At 34.7% G+C, this 17,513-nt stretch overlaps 1 long non-coding RNA gene across 1 annotated transcript; it reads right to left on the bottom strand.

The window, feature by feature from the left end:
• Nucleotides 1-4,651: 4,651 nt before the first annotated feature.
• Nucleotides 4,652-7,464, bottom strand: LOC143066597 (uncharacterized). The gene is made up of 5 exons (XR_012975690.1): nt 7,328-7,464; nt 6,467-6,630; nt 5,975-6,072; nt 5,633-5,709; nt 4,652-4,797 (listed from the first exon to the last, which is right to left on the bottom strand). It is a non-coding gene; the product is annotated as an uncharacterized LOC143066597 (long non-coding RNA).
• Between the last annotated feature and the right edge of the window lie 10,049 nt (nt 7,465-17,513).

Below are 17,513 nucleotides of genomic sequence, written 5' to 3'. Positions count from 1 at the left end.
ATGAGATTTAATAAAACTGAACTGCGATTTTAGAATTGATTAAATAAATACATAAATATTTTGAAACGAGCTTTAAAGTTCCAGGTTTCAATCTATTTAAGGACTGTAACTTAGTTAAGCAAGATTATTTTAATACCCTTGTGTTTATTAACTTTTAATTGATCGCTTGACCTTGTTGAATGGTTTTAAACTTTTAATTTTACAAGATTTAAATTCTCAATTACACTCTTAAATGAAGTTGCCAAACTCATGTCAGTCCATTAGAGATAGTATCAATACCCCAAGGGTACTATAAATTTAATATACTAGATTTAATATTCAAACATAGAAACCCGGTGTCTTTTAGAATAAAATCGAAAAACCAGGTGCTTATTATTACATAGTAAAATTGAGTAAGGAAATGGGGGATGTGTCAAAGCGACAACAACCCCATCATACAGCAGAAAACAGCCGAAGGCCACCAATGGGTCTTCAATGTAGTGAGAAACTCCCGCACCCGTAAGTGTCCCTCATCTGGCCCCTTAAAAAAATATATATACTAGTACAGTGATAATGGACGTCATACTAAACTCCGAATTATACACAAGAAACTAAAATTAAAAATCATACAAGACTAACTAAGGTCAGAGGCTCCTGACTTGGGACAGGCGTAAAGTTGCGGCGGGGTTAAACATGTTTATGAGATCTCAACCCTCCCCCAGACAAATGACTATGAAATACTGGTAGTTGTTTACAATTTTTTTGTGAGAGACCCCTGAAAATAACAGGAAAATGACTTTGGAATATTATAATAGACTGAAGTTAGTTTAAAAAATGTCAATACATTGTGACAAGTGAATGAAATAGTCGTTACTTTCCCCACACTATCTCTGTGCTTGATAATCACTCTAGTACAACAATACGTTGAATATAAATAAAATGTAAGCCAAATATAAAGCAAAACAAAAAGACACGTAGATGATCAACATGCTGTTTTCAACGTGATACTATGCATTCGTCACAACTCGGCCGATTCCGTACCTTCATCTAACCAGAAGTAGAGTAGCGGATTCAGCCGAGGATTGCCGACTCTCAAACCATGGTCAAGAAAAACCAGAGTCAACCAAAGATGTATCTGTCATCAAAATAAACCTCTATAAAGTCGTAACCCCTCTCCGACAACCACACCACTACACACGATCGAAAGACCAAAAGACCTAAATATACAACAAAAGATAACCATTGACGAAGTTCAGCTAGATTACGGACAGCGCATGGTCGTGAACTTGTTCTCTGTTTTTGGTGATATCAATTAGACGTGACTATGTACTTATGTTTGGTGATATCAATTAGACGTGACTATGTACTTATTTATCTCACCGTTTTGCTATTGTTCTATGACAAATTTTGTATTCTTGTCTTTCATTTTTAGCTAATGTGCTTTGTCTATATGTCTTATTGTGTTTCTTATACTTATCACGTGGCTCTGTACTTGTACACTCCGTCATTACGTAAGTGTGCTATAGCAAATTTTTGTATTATTTTCTTTCATTTTTGCTATTGTGCTATGTCTATATGCCTTTTTTTCTGTTTCTTTGACACATATGCACTGGCTTCGTACTTATATATACATCCTATCATTTTACATGCGTTATTGTTCTATGATAACGTTTATATTCTTTCCTTAATATTTGCTATTGTGTTTTGTCTATGCCTTTTTGTGTTTCTATATACATATGACGTGACTCTGTACTTTACATCCCTTCATTATGTTATTGTGCTATTATAAATTTTTATAATCAGGTCTCTCATTTTTGCTTATGTGCTCTGTCTATTGTGGCATTTTTGTGCTTCTGTGTTCCATATTTGTTTTTTATATATATATTGATTGAGATTATAACGCAATGATGACTGCTGTTACCCTATTTTTGACATTTTTACCTATTATGTCTGTTTGTTTTGTTCACACATCGTTGTCAACATAATGGAATTGGATGCGACTGTCATACAAGTGAGAGGATCAGCTAGCTATAAAATCAGGATTAATCCTCCATTTTCTGCACAAGAAAATGCCTGTACCAAGTCAGGAATATGACAGTTATACATTCGTTTGATGAGTTTGAGCTTGGGAGTTTTTGAATACGGACTTTCCGTTTTTGTATTTTCATTGAAGTTAAGTATTTATGTGATTTTTACTTTTTTTTAACTTGTTGTCCATGTACAAACAGGCCTCACAAGTCCTACAAAAAGGTCGTCAGACGTCAGAGCAATCTTTGACTTGTTTGTTCGGTGAGATTTTAATGCGTAAATAGCCAATGCTCAAAAAATACCAACAAGGCAAATAAACGATATGAACCAGTCAAAATTATCCGCAACATTGTGGAAAAATATAAATAATATATTATCGATCTACTTGTTTATATACTTGATGTAGATCGTGTACTGGACTGTTTAAAGGGAAGCAACTCTGGTACCATAGTTTTCTTTGAAGAATCGGAAATGCGGTTTGGTAGCCGGAATCATTAGGGCTCTTTATATAAAACAAGAAACTGTTCAGTCAGCGACATCCCACTACCGATCAATGAAACCAGAAAATCAACAGCCTTTTTAATGCTTATCAATAAACTTAAAACATAAACAAAAGGCAGCAACCTACGACAACCCCTGAGCAACAGGTTCCTGACTTGGAACAGACATACAAAATGTTATAGAGATAAATATATTTATGAGAGCGTATCTGTCCTTATTCCATATAGGATATTTGTATAACAGCACAGTAACTGATCAGATCGACAAGAAGCTCACACACACAAAAAGAAAAGACAAAAGACATGATGTAATTTTGTGCTGACATGAATTGTCATTGATATGGTTATATTTATAAATTTACTGTTTACAAATTTTTGAATTTTTTGAAATACTTAAGGCTTTTCTACCTCAGGCATAGATTACCTTAATTTTGGTCCTCAATGCTCTTCAACTTTGTACTTTATTTGGCCTTTTTAACTTATTTGGATTCGAGCGTCATTGATGAGTCTTTTGTAGACGAAACGCGCGTCTGGCGTATATACTAAATTTAGTCCTGGTATCTATGATGAGATTATTTAATTAATACGAATATACTCACAATTACTTAAATGTTAGCTCACAGCTCACTTATAAATAATAAATAAACTACGGCCTCCAAAACTAAATGTAATTTATTTTGGGTTGTCAATAAAAACATAAAATAGAAATAAAATAGAAATAAAAATAACTTAAGATACATGTATATAACATTAATAACATAAGTTCATCAACACACTAATCTTTGCTTTTCTTCTGCCCTTTGATACACGACAAGGATCGGAAGAATCCACTGATTCTTGCAGCAAATGTGTTTTTCTTTCCGGCATTTTTGGGGTCCATTTCAATGGCTTTTACATCTTTTTCGGGATTTTCTTTCTCTTCATTCTTTTCAGTACTTTCACAGCTAAATGTCTGCTCTTCGATTCTCTCTGTCTCTTTCTCTGTTTTGTTTTTCGTGACATAATTTTGTGTCTCCCAATCAACATCGATAGTTTGATCATTTTTCTCCATTTCGTCTTCGTCATTCTCTGTCTCTCCATTTCACGTTTTCACTGTTGTTAAATCATTTTGTTTTTCCTGAGCAACATCGATAGCTTGGAGTTGTTTCTTCTTTTCGTCCTTTACTCTCTCTCTCTTTCGATCTTCTTCATTTCTGTAAACATAAACATAGATGTAGAAATTCAATGTTTTATATAAAAAGATTTAAACTTAGTGCAATCTGGTTTGTTTTTGGCAGTGCTGATCAAAAATATTTGCGTCATACTTCTGTTAGCCTAAGCTTTTTACTTTCTTTTAAATGAAAATATCGAACTATACCAACTAAATTGCAAACTGTAAACAGAGGCGGATTTGGGGGAAGAGGTGGGCAGGGTACCCGAAACACCCTTTTTCTAGGAAAAATTTGATTGGTTATATAGGAAATCCCAGAAAAAAGTAAAATCACAAAAATACTGAACTCCAAGGAAAGTCCCCAATCAAATGGCAAAATCCAAAGTTCAAACACATCAATCAAATAAATAACAACTGTCATATTCCTGACTTGGTACAGACATTTTCTAATGTAGAAAATGGTGGATTGAACCTGGTTTTATAGCTAGCTAAACCTCTCACTTGTATGACAGTCGCATCAAAAGAAGCATGACCGAAGCTGGCCCCCTCTTATGCATTCAGTGGCCATGGCGCCCACGACTGAAAATTTCTGGCAATGGTATTAGACAAACTTTTCATGAGTATATGTACATGGAACTCGGATTAAACCAATTAATTTCTTAAAATTATATCATGAAAATATGAAATATAATAATTGAATAAGAGATTTGTTCATTTCTCTTATTGATTTTTTACATCATTGACACGTGTTTTTTTACGTCAGAAAAGACTATAGTAACGTCTACCATGCATGTCTACGTCAACCATCAAAATTCGTTTAGTCAGGAGAAAACTGAAAGAAGTGGATATATTTAAGAAATAGATACCTTTTGCTAACATCCTTTGTGCTTTTTCACCCATCTTTTTCATCTGTTTTCTCTTTTTCTCTTCCTTCTTCCATTTTGACTTGACATCTTGTGAGTATTTTTGAGTACTCTTTTCGATTGCTTTGTATTGTGTTTTAACAATCGTTTCCTCTTCTTTAACTTTTTTCTGTCTTATTTTTTCTTCTTTCATAAGTTCTTTTTTCATTTTCTTTTCGTCCTTTTTCGTTTCATTGTCATCAACTGATCCACTTAGTACAGAAATCTGGACAAGATCCTATAATATTTATATAAATCTTAAAATAAACACAACACGCAAAGGTAACACTGATATTGAAATGATGCTAAAATTCGGCTTACTCACTATTTATATCAAAGGTATATTTCAAAATATGGTTGAAAACGAAGAGCTTATTTATTAACCAAATGACAAAAAAAAACTGTTTTTAATTTGAAACAATGTGTTGATTTAATCAAGATTGATGACATACATATATGATTCAAATGAAACTTTAAAAACACCATGGTTTTCATTAGAACCATCAGAAAACCACAAGCATATGAACACAATTAAATCAATCTTTTGGCACAGTAGAACAACTTAAACTTTCAACATTAGAAAACGATAGATTGGGTACGTCCATTTATTCTCTTTCTGTTTAACTTAATCTGGTGGGGTTAAACATGTTAGCGCGATCTCAACCTTCCCCCTAACCTGGGACAGTGGTATAACAGTACAAAATAAGAAAGAACTATTAAAAATAGTTGAAAAGGATTAACTCATCAGATGGGCAAACATACAAGTGGGACGTGTTTCTCCATTTAGAAAACGATAGATTAGGCACGTCCATTTCTTCTCTTTCTGTCTAACTCACGCTAAATCAAAAGGGTAGAACATGCCCCTGCAACTTTTAAGCTACTTTTTGTTTATATGAAAAAAGGGGTATATGGTCTTGCTGTCAGATTTGAGTACATTGTCTTATTGGCCTTAATCTCACCCTGTGAATATGAAACACAGCAATGAAAGCCCTGTTCCACTTTGAGTATAACATTGCATTGTTAATATCGTTTACATCAACCTCATACTAATGCGTACTAATTTTCTATTGTACCTTATTAACATGACTGACGGCATTCTTTAGTGGGTTCTCTCCAATTCTCTGCTCGTGTATCTTTGTTATTTTCAATTCTAAGAAGAAAAGAAGAAAAATCCATTACTTGCTTTTCTTTGGGTCTTTATAGATTTATTAGTCCCATGTAGCATTTATTTACAATAACTGACTTAAAAATTAAAGATATAAACTTTCATCTGACAAATTAGGATACCATATCTCCTTATTTGCATCCATAACTGTTATTCTCACTGAAGAAAATTTGATTTACTTTTATAAAAGATACACCAACAAAAAACGTACCGTAGTAATAACTCGGCAAAAATATCAAAGTTATATTACCCGTATTTTTTCTACTGATATATCCGCACCCATTTCTGGCTTCACCTCTTCCTTATCATCATCTTTTTCTGTTTTCTTCTCTTCCTTATTTTCTCTTTCTGTTGAAATAAACGAAATAAATATTTCTATTAAAATATAGAAATAAGATATTTATAAATGAGGAAAATGTGATATTTATACATTATGAATAAATATCAGTTCTAATTTTTTTAATAAACAATGGCCCATGAAACTATTCTCAATTGATTGTAGCAGAATCAATTAAACCGTTAAAATTTTACTCTTTTGTTTGAAGACCGAAAATAGATTTACTAGCGAATTTGAGCGACACATATTGTATATAAACATTGTCTGCCATTGAATTCCATATGATGACCTCTATATGTCTAAAGAGTCGCTCACTCTCTCTCTCTCTCTCTCTCTCTCTCTCTCTCTCTCTCTCTCTCTCTCTCTCTCTCTCTCTCTCTCTCTATTGTATAAATAGTGACTTACTTAGTTCCATTTTCCAAACTTGCAGCTTTGCCTCAGAGGCCTTTTTGTCCAGTATGTCCTCAAGCGAACATTCAAATTCTGCTGTGCTCAAAATGGCCTCACAAAACCCGGATACGGTAAAATGATCCCTTTGCTCTTGCTGCGTGGACATTGCCATTCTCAACCTATTAATTGTTGAACCAACTATTAGTTAAAATGTATCATGGCAGTTTTTTGTATCACCGCTCACACCTTTCCCTAACACCCTCCATTTTTTTTATATTTCGAAATTTGCTGAATCAGGCAATCAAATATGGTTTCACTGAATAGATTTTTCGTAGTTCTACATGAAAATATTTATATACATTTAAGAGGATTTTTTTAGGCATACATGTTTAAATCAATGCATCGCGCATATCTCTAATCCAATCATGATGGAAATTAAATTGCATTCATCCCAGTTATCGCTTTTGTTGTTCAGTTTTTATTTTTATTTATTTTTTTTTTTATTGTCTTTTCTGTGTTTGTTCTTAAGTCATTTTGTTTTTACAACCTTTTTTCCTGTAGTTAGGCTATTGTTTCAAATACATTTTGCTTAATAAACATTTTCAGGAAGTATGACCATAATGTAGATTGTATTTGACCTGCGAACGGCAAACGGTAACAAAATTATACCTTTTTTAAGCAACCCTTATTCTTCATCTAATTAAACTTAGACGTTTTAACATGTTAGATAAGCACCAGCGATAAAATATATTGTCGTCGCTTGATGTTCATACCACGATTTCTTAAATGCGGGTTTTTAGTTTTTTATGTCTTTTTTAAAATAAATAATTGATTGAAAAGTACATTCCTTGAGAAAAGTGAAATAACATTACTCACCAGAATAGTCTTTCGGTTTTCTTATCTTCAAAAAGCTGAATAGAATAAAATTTCTAGACTTTGCAAACTTATTCCGCTGCAGTGTATTGCCGATACTTCGACAATAACGTTGGCATTGGGAATATTTATGACGTCGAATCATGGTAACAGCGCAGCCTCATAGTTTTCTCAGGTTCACTATTAACTACCCTTTTTTGTGTAAGAACGCCGTCAGTTGTAAATTTATTGAGAATGGAATGTGTCAAAGAGACAACAACGCGACCACAGAGTAGTTCAAAAGTGATTATCAATAAGTTGTTCACTGTGCTGTGTTTATCAATACGTTGTTCACTGTGCTGTATTTATCAATACGTTGTTCCCTGTGCTGTGTTTATCAATAAGTTGTTCACTGTGCCGTGTTTATCAATACGTTGTTCCATGTGCTGTGTTTATCAATAAGTTGTTCACTGTGTCGTGTTTATCAATATGTTGTTCACTGTGCTGTGTTTATCAATACGTTGTTCCCTGTGTTTGTCAAAAAAATGTTCCAATTGTTTGTCAATGGTAACAGCGCAGCCTGCAGTATTCTCAGATTTATAGTTATCTAACTTTTTTGTGTGATGACGGCTAATAAGTTGTAATGTGTTCGTCAATAAGTTGTCACAGACTTTTGCTAATTTATTTGGTTTGTTAAGAAGTTGGTACCAGTGTTTGTTTATTTTTTGTGTTTTAATAAGTTGTTTCATAGTTTTTTTAATTTATAATGTGTTGATAAGTTGATACCAGTGTTTGATTATTTATTGGGCGTAAATAACTTGTTTCTGGTATAACTATATCTTTTAGATATTAATAAGTTGTTATTAGTGTCTGTTAATGAGTCAAAACTAAAATTTGGCTAAAAGTTGTTCAAAGTGTTTGTCATTTAGTTGTTACCAGCTTTTAAAGAAATTTCTTGCGGAAAATTTCTGCTGTTTCAAGTTTTTCTCTGTCAACTACAGTTGTAGACCATTTTCTTGACATCATAAAAAAATATGAATGCTGTATCGACGCCGCAAAATACTGATATTTTATTATACAACAAGTGTGGACACAGATATATGTGGATAATAATCGTTTGGTTTCATTCCTGATACTTTATTTACTTTTATGCTGAATTTTGCACGATATGTATTGCTACAAGTAGTAATATTTAACAGATATTACCGGCTTTATGGGTTTCCTTTTTTTAACAGAACTTGCAGGTGTTTTTTTTATAATTTAAATATGTTGGCTTAACTACAAGTCACATTAAGCCATTATGGTGCTCATCATCCTTGGTGCAATTGTGTTTTCTTTTATGTGAATGTCTTTCTCATCGAGCTCTATGTTAACAGTTTTCATTGGTGGTAGCCATTTTAGATTTCAGATATTAATACCAAATACCGGCTCAAAATTAGTTTTGTATGCTTGCAGTGAGACAAATCTCCAAAAAGAGACAAAAAGACTAGGAGTTTGGGGTCACAGTACAATATAAGAACAAACTATAACAAGAGTGCACATTCTGAAATGTATCGCCATCTTAACTAACCATTGGTATTATTTTGATAGTCCTAAATGTAAAGCTTTTCTACAACTATCACATAAAATTAACATGATCAAAGAAAACGAGGTCAAGGTCAGATAAACCAAACCAGAAATACATGTACAACTATCAATCATTCAATACACTAAATATGGTTGACCTATTGCTTATAGTTTCTGAGAAACAGACTTAACCAAGAAAACTAAATATTGACCAATAAACCAAGAAAATGAGGTCAAGGTCAGATAACCATGCCTGACAGACATGTACACTTTACAATGAATCTATGCATTAGATATAGTTGACCTATTGCTTAAAGTATCTAAGAAACAAAATCAATTATGAAAACTTAATATTAACCAATGAACTAACAAAATGGGGCTAAGATCAGATGATACCTGTGTAAATGTGCTATATATATAGTCTGATTTCATATTCACCAGTGCATCTACATGACTTCTCTGCATGTTTGTCAGTTCGTCTTTGTGTCTTCTATTCTGTCTACGTGTTCACCAGTCTTGTCTTCATGTTCACGTGTCCACCAGACTGCCTACTCGCCACTAGTCTTTCATGCCAAGAAATCCTCGCTAAAAATTCCGGTCGACCCCCTACGGCAGTCATTAGTAGCTAAAGGTAGCACTCCACAGTTAGAAAATAAAATTAAAAATGAGCCACAAAATGTTTTATCATCTCCTATTCCTGGATTTCTAATACATTAACCTAACTGTTTGTGTTGTACATGTGCATATGTATGTAATCAGTATATTCCATAGATTTGATTTTCAAAAGTTAAAAGAGTGAAAATAAATTCCTTTTATGTGTATCCATGGCAACATTCTGCATTTATTTACCATAAAATATTGCAAAAAGGGGGGTGGACATGTCACATATTCCCCCAAAATTTGGATCAAACTAGAATTTCAATGCCTTTGAGTAATACCTTTTTAGAAACTGTTTTCATAAATCTTCCTAATGATCAAATAAAAAATGGGTGTCTTCCGCCTCATTTTTTCGTAAAATCCAATCACAAAGTTCGTGCGATAAAAAGTTGGAAAAAAACATTACAATAATTGCCGGACCAATGTATGGTAGGGACATGCAAATACGGACTGTCATACAGAAAACAGCCTATATTACATACATTACATACTCTTGATGTTCATATAAACCCAATACAAAGGCTATTTTAATACTCAGCTATCCAAAAATGAATTTTATTGCACACTAACTCTCATATTTGAAAAATCCACAGGGGCCAAAATGCGAAACTACACACCTAACTGTGGAGTGCTACCAAAGATTTGATTTCATTCAAGAAATTAATGTATGACCTTCATGTACGTGTCGCTTAGAACACGGCCATATACCAAATGGACAAAATTAATCATCCATGTAATTTGCTCTATGGGGTGTTTGCAGAATTTCAACGGAGGCAATTTCTTGGCATGGGAGAAAGGAAGAAAGACCATTCACAATTTGTCTTATATTTGTTTTTCTCTTTTTTAATTAAATAAAAAAAATAATAAACCTTTCAAATGTACAGTTCATAAGATAAAAAATATTCCCTGTGGAACACCTCCCCCCTTTTTTTGTGCTCTCTATGTTTAACCCTCGAATTAAGCTTTCCAATCTAATTAAAATTAAAACCTTGCTTTCTAACCAATCTATTCATGTACCGGACCGGCAACTTTCTTTATCTAATACGAAAATCTACAGTGCCGTTATACACATGCATGTTGTTTGCTTGGAGTCCCTTCCCGAAAAGAAAGAAATAGCCGAACTCCAAGATACTATATTCCTGTATCACGTGATTTTTACCACGTGGAGCTTAGATTTGAATAAATACCGAATATGGAAAGTGAAACTACAATTCAAAACATAAAGTCCGAAGGCACAAATAAGAAAAAAGAAAGGGTTTTTTTTTTTTTGGCAAAGGGTGCCGGGGTAATTCTCTCGGTGTTCAAAATATACATGAAATATTTGCCACTGCCCCTTTTCTGTTCTATGAATTTTGACCCTGAGTTTTCTATCTGTTACATGCCAAGAAATCCTCGCTAAAAATTCCGGTCGACCCCCTACGGCAGTCATTAGTAGCTAAAGATTTGATTTCATTCAAGAAATTAATGTATGACCTTCATGTACGTGTCGCTTAGAACACGGCCATATACCAAATGGTCAAAATTAATCATCCATGTAATTTGCTCTATGGGGTGTTTGCAGAATTTCAACGGAGGCAATTTCTTGGCATGAAAAGGGGTGTCTTTCTGTCTGAATCCCGTTTATGATGATAGATAATGCAACACTAAGACTAAAGATCACGATGAAAAATAATTCAAAACATAAAACATTCACGGAAATATGAAAAAAGAATTAGTTTATACATTAACTTCCTGAGATGAAAATTTGCACGGAGGACACTTTATCATTTTTTGTCGTCGTGCTTTTTCCCTTTCAATATATAGAAAGATAGTGTAAATATTTTCACTTTTCAAACAAAAGGATCCATATACTTTTAGTAAAATTGTCAACCAAACTCGCACAACCTTTATTACGATAGGAAAGAAAAAACAATTATATGTTTTTTTACTATGAATTAATTTCCAAAATTATCCCAAAATTCAGCTAAAAGAAAAATAAGTTTGAAATAATAAAATAAAAAGAGTGAGTGTCGAGTTGGCGAAGTGGTATCCCTGCTGCCGAGCCGAGACTCAACAGACAAGGATAGAACTAGCTGCTTTAGTCTCAGCAGTAAGTAGTCATTTATCCACTACGCTACGGCTCACCCGATATCTAATAGGAAAATTTAACTATATAATCTGTATTGGCTTTGTTGTGCAATATCCTGTATTTTCATACGCATGTGTAATTATATATCGTCATGCATATATTGTGGGAAATTTAAATACTTTTATCAATATTTCTTTCAATTGAAGATTATAGAATCAAAGTCTAAATGAAAGTAAATCTAAACAATTTATCAACAGTTCAATAAGATTCCTAATGACAGTTGAAGATATTTACTATTATGATACGGTGCTTTTTGTCCGCAATTCGCTTTTTGTCCGCTTTTGCTTATTGTCCGATAATTTTGCTTTTTGTCCGAAACTTTTGCTTTTTGTCCGTTGCTTTTTGTCCGTTTTGCCTTTTGTCCGATTATTTTGCTTTTTGTCCGAAACTTTTGCTTTTTGTCCGTTGCTTTTTGTCCGTTTTGCCTTTTGTCCGATTATTTTGCTTTTTGTCCGAAACTTTTGCTTTTTGTCCGTTGCTTTTTGTCCGTTTTGCTTTTTGTCCGATAATTTTGCTTTATGTCCGATATAAAATGTGTATATTTTTGGCAGGTTTCATTTTGAACTTCAAAATACCATGTCCTTTTAGGAGTTAAATACAGACCATACTCACATTATAAATGATTTGTACATGAAATTTCATGTCTTTTACAATATATCGCATTACCTCTAAAATGGCTCGAAGCACTAATATCCTAGACCCGTAGGTGTTGGTCAACAGAGGGCAAGGGGAATACTCTTGTATATCCCAGTCTAAAAAACAACTATTGAAAGCTGGCTAAACTAAGACATACTCCAGGTAGGCCATTATACCAGAAGAAGAGGTAGTCAAACCCTTATAAATGGCTTATAGCACTTATGTCCTGGATCTACACGAGTTTATCAGCAACGAATTAAAAGGGGCATGAGTTTCGCCGGTATATCACGAAGTAAAAATAAACCTCATTATTGCCAGCTCTTCAAACTAAGAGATTCTCCACGTTGGCCATTATACCAGAGGTATAGGTAGGCAGTGCCTCTTAAATGGTCCATGGGCCATGGCACTTATGTCCTCGACCCGTACGAGTTGGTCAGAAGAGGGTAAGGGGAATACTCTAGTATATCACACAGTCCACCAAAAATAGTGACGGCTGCCCAAACTAAGACATTTTTAGGTGCGCCCTTATACTAGATGTTGGAGTAGTCATTCTCTTAAAAATGGCTCATAGCACTTATGCTATAGACCCGAACGAGTTTGTCAACAATGAGTTAAAAGGGGGATGAATTAGCCCGGTATATAACGAAGTTGAAATAAACTGTTGCCCGCTGGCTAAACTAAGAAATTATCCACGCGGGCCATAATATGAGAGGTAGAGGAAGGGATTGCCTCTATAAAATGACCATGAGCACGTATGACCTAGACCCGTACGAGTTAGTCAGCAAAGTGTAAGGTTGGTACCCTAGTATATAATAAAGTCGAACTAAACTATTGCTGGATGGCTAAGAGATTCTCCGCGTGGGCCATGATACCAGAGGTAGAGGTTGTCATTGCCTCTAAAATGGCCTAAATCACTTATTCCCTAGAGAAGTACGCGGTATCATCAAAGGGTTTAAAAGGGAGTTGGAACCTCTGTTTACAAAGAAGTCGAAATAAATTATTGCCGGCTTGCTTAAGTACGAGATTCTCCAAGTTGGCCATTAATCCTAGGTTAAATGTGTGCATTGCCTTTTAAATGGCTGATAAAACTAACGCCCTAGACCTGTACGAGTTTGTCAGCAAAAGGTTAAAGGGGGATGCGATGCCTCATTTTACAACGAAAATATAAATTAAGCCGACTGGCCTAACTAAGAGATTCTATACGCGGGATATTATATCAGAGGATGAGGTAGGCATTACCTCTAACATAGCCATAACACGTATGTCCCAGACCCGTGTAAGTTAATCAGCAAAGGGTAAGGGGGGTACCTAAGTATATCACAAAGTCGAAATAAACTATTGCTGGCTGGCTAAACGAAGAGATTCTCCACATGGGCCATGATACCAGAGGTAGAAGTGGCCATAGCCTCAAAAATGGCCACTTATGCCGTAGACCCGTACCAGTGCTTCAGCAAAGTGTTAAAAGGGGGAGGTGGTATCTATGTTTACAACGAAGTCGAAATGAATTATTGCCGGCTGGCCAAACAAAGAAATTCTCATTATAGGCCATTATAACAAAGGTAGTGGTGGACATTGCATCTAAAATGGCCCATACTTCTTATTCCATTGATCTGTACGAGTTTGTCAGCAAAGGGTAAGGAGGGTACCCTGGTATATAACAAAGTCGAAATAAACTATTGCCGGATGGCCAAAAATAAAAGATGATCCACGTTTATCATGATACCAGAGGTAGAGGTGGGCCTTGCCTTTAAAATGGTTTATAGCACTTATGCCAGCAAAAGGAAAGGAGGGTATTCTAGTATATCGCAAAGTCGTTATGAAATATTGCCGGCTGTTCAAACTACGAGATTCACCACATGGGCCATGCTACCAGAGGTATAGGTGGTCATTGCCTTTAAAATAGCCTATAGCACTTATATGGCATATACCCGTACGAGTTTGTCAGTAAAGAGCTAAAATGAGGAGGTGGTACCTCTGTTCACATTAAAGTCAAAATAACAGTAGCCGGTAGGCCAAACTCCGGGATTCTCTACGTGGATCATTATACCAGAGGTAGAGGTTTATTTCGACTTCGTTGTAAACAAAGGTAACACCTTTTATTTTTAACCCCTTGCAGGCAAAATCGTACATGTCTTTGGAATTAGTGTTATATGCCATTTTAAAGGCAATTACCATATCTATCTCTGGTAAAATGGCCTACGTGGAGAACCTTTTAGTTTGGCCAGCCGGCAATACTTTATTTCGACTTTGTTGTAAACAGAGGTACCATCTCCCCCTTTTGATTCATTATTGTCAAACTCGTACGGGTCTAGGGCATAAGTGCTATAAGAAATTTGTATGGCAATGCCCTCCTCTATCTCTGGTAAAATGGCCTACGTGGAGAATCTTTTAGTTTGGCCAGCCGGCAATTATTAAAGTGTATTTCGACTTCGTTGCAAACAGAGGTACCACCTTACCCTTTTAATTCATTGTTGTCAAACTCGTACGGGTCTTGGGCCTAAGTGATCTGTGCCTTTTTTTAAGGCAATGCCTACTTCTACCTCTGGCATCATACCCCACGTGGAGAATCTCTTGGCCAGCCGGCAATTGTTTATTTCGACTTTTTTATATACCAAGGTACTTCCCTAACCCTTTGCTGACTTACTCGCTGGCTTATCCATTATTGTAAGTAAGTAAGTTCAATAAATATAAGACTATATGCCAGGTCTTTCTGACAACCAATTACAAACAAATTGGGGTTTATCTAATGAGGCTTTTCCCAGGATGCAATTGCTCGTAGACTGTATACAGTTGACCAAATAATCCACAAATTCCGCAAAAGGATCTTTTAATTATAGGCTATGTCCATTTAGACATTAAGCAACAAAAGCCCAGCATGACCGATGCATTTGTCTTTAACATCTCCGATATTGATTCCGCGTGGCCTTCCAATTGACATGAGTGTCCATTGGTGTTCATTGTTAAACCTTTGGAGCTATATCAGTTTGTGTGGAAATTAAGAGCACGATGACCTTCCCTTGGTGATAACAACATGACCAACAACCATATCGTGTGTTACCAAAAGCTGTCAGCGATAGTCACACCGACAATTTGCTACCTTCGTGGACAAAAGCCTGGCTTTTCGCTGGATCCTAATTAACATCTAGTGTTGTCACTACCATTTGCTGTAGAGATTTAGTTGCACAACATAACAGAAACATTCTTTGTAAATACTCTATGTTGATATTTTGACATTTGGATGGTTCATATACCAATTGTAGCCGAAAAATGATAATGAAACATTTCTGTTTAATATCGATTTATTGTTGGAATTGTAAATTTTCATATTCAATTTTTGTTTGTTTAAAGATGACCATTTTAAATAAAGATTTTAATTTTTTAAAAAGCAAGTGTTAGACTTGTGCTTTTATTGCCACTCAGTTCATATAACCTGTCATTTTAGTCGAGCCTGTAACTTTTGTTGCAGAACGCTCGACATATGAATAGTGATCCGGCGGCGGCGGCGGCGGCGTAAGTTAACTTCTGAAAAGCTTAATATTTTAGAAGGTGGAAGAATTGGATGCTTCATACTCTGTATATAGATGCCTCATGTTACGAAGTTTCTGTCAGTCACATGTCCAATGTCCTTGACCTCATTTTCATGGTTCAGTGATCACTTGAAAAAAAAGTTCAGAATTTTTGTAATGTTGAATTCTCTCTTATTATAAGTAATAGGATAACTATCTTTGGTATGTGCGTACCTTGCAAGGTACTCATGCCCGTCAGACAGTTTTCACTTGGCCTCGACTTCATTTCGTGGATCAGTGAACAAAGGTTAGAATAAGTTTTGGTGGTCAAGTCCACATCTCAGATACTATAAGCAACAGGGCTAGTATATTCGGTGTATGGAAGGACTGTAAGGTGTACATGTCCAACTGGCAGGTGTCATCTGACCTTGACCTCATTTTCACGGTTCAGTGGTTATAGTTAAATTTTTCTGTCTTGGTCTGTTTTTCTCATACTTTATGCAATGAGTCTACAATATTTGTTGTATGGAATGATTGTACAGGTGTACATGTCTAGCGGGAAGATATCATCTGACCTTGACCTCATTTTCATGGTTCAGTGGTCAAAGTTCAGTTTTTGAGTTTTGGTCTTTTTATCTAATATTATATGCCAACGGTCACTATATTTGGTGCATGAAAATATCTTATGATCTATATATAAGTCTCCCAGTTTTTATTTGACCATGACCTCAATTTCACGGTTCATTGCACAGTGTTAAGTTTTTGTGTTTTGGTCTGTTTTTCTTATAAAACTATAAGTAATAGGTCAAGTATATTTGTTGTATCGAAGAATTGTTAGCTGTTCATGTCTGCCTGGTATGGTTCGTCTGACCTTTACCTCATTTTCATAATTCATTTGGTCTTTGTTTAGCTATCTTGGTTAATGTTAAGTTTATGTGGCAGTTGTAATAAATCTTTATACTTAGGGCTATCAACATAATATTAATGATGAGTAAAGTAGGCGAGACATTTCAGTGTGTGCACTCTTGTTTAAATGTGATTATTTATCCGAGTCCTGGACTGCATTCCAGTGGCTTTCATTCGTTTACTTTTGTGTAAATTTTATACAGATCAGTATTTTTCAAATGTTTTACCAATATTTTAGCTGCATGTAACATCTTGAACACTCAGAACAGCAAAACAAAATTTAGATTTCAGAAATAAATAGCCTTTAGTCATCGACGAATAGCCGATGATTTCAAGAGTTGTTTCCGTTAAAGGATGATTCCTTTTTTTGTGCAATACTTGCTCTTTCGGAGGCTCGAGGGTAATTTCAGCAAAAATTTTATCATTTTTGTTTTCATTACAAATTTTATTTATTACACTATTAGTTATAACTTTATGAATTGGCTCAAAAATGAACCCAAAAAATCGAATGATTTTGGCCTCAGATTTATTTTTCAAATGTTTATATCACTGTAAAAGCTCCAAATTGTCTCCCTTTAGTGCAATAATGACATTTTGTTTTGGCATTAGAATTAAAATGTCTTTTTCAACTCATCGGTGACCTATAGATATTTTTCAAATATGCTTTACGTAAACTAAACAGTTGTAAAATTAAATCGATTTCTGTAATTTAGTTCTTTTTTTATTTCGATATATATATCTCTCTATTTCTCCTATTAGTTCAACTTAAAAAAAAGTACCTTAACAAAAATGGTTGCTTCTTTCGAGGGCA

The sequence above is a fragment of the Mytilus galloprovincialis genome, chromosome 3 (genome assembly GCF_965363235.1).
Source record: "Mytilus galloprovincialis chromosome 3, xbMytGall1.hap1.1, whole genome shotgun sequence".
NCBI classification, from domain to species: Eukaryota; Metazoa; Mollusca; class Bivalvia; order Mytilida; family Mytilidae; genus Mytilus; species Mytilus galloprovincialis.
This window is presented reverse-complemented; position numbering and strand designations above follow the sequence as displayed.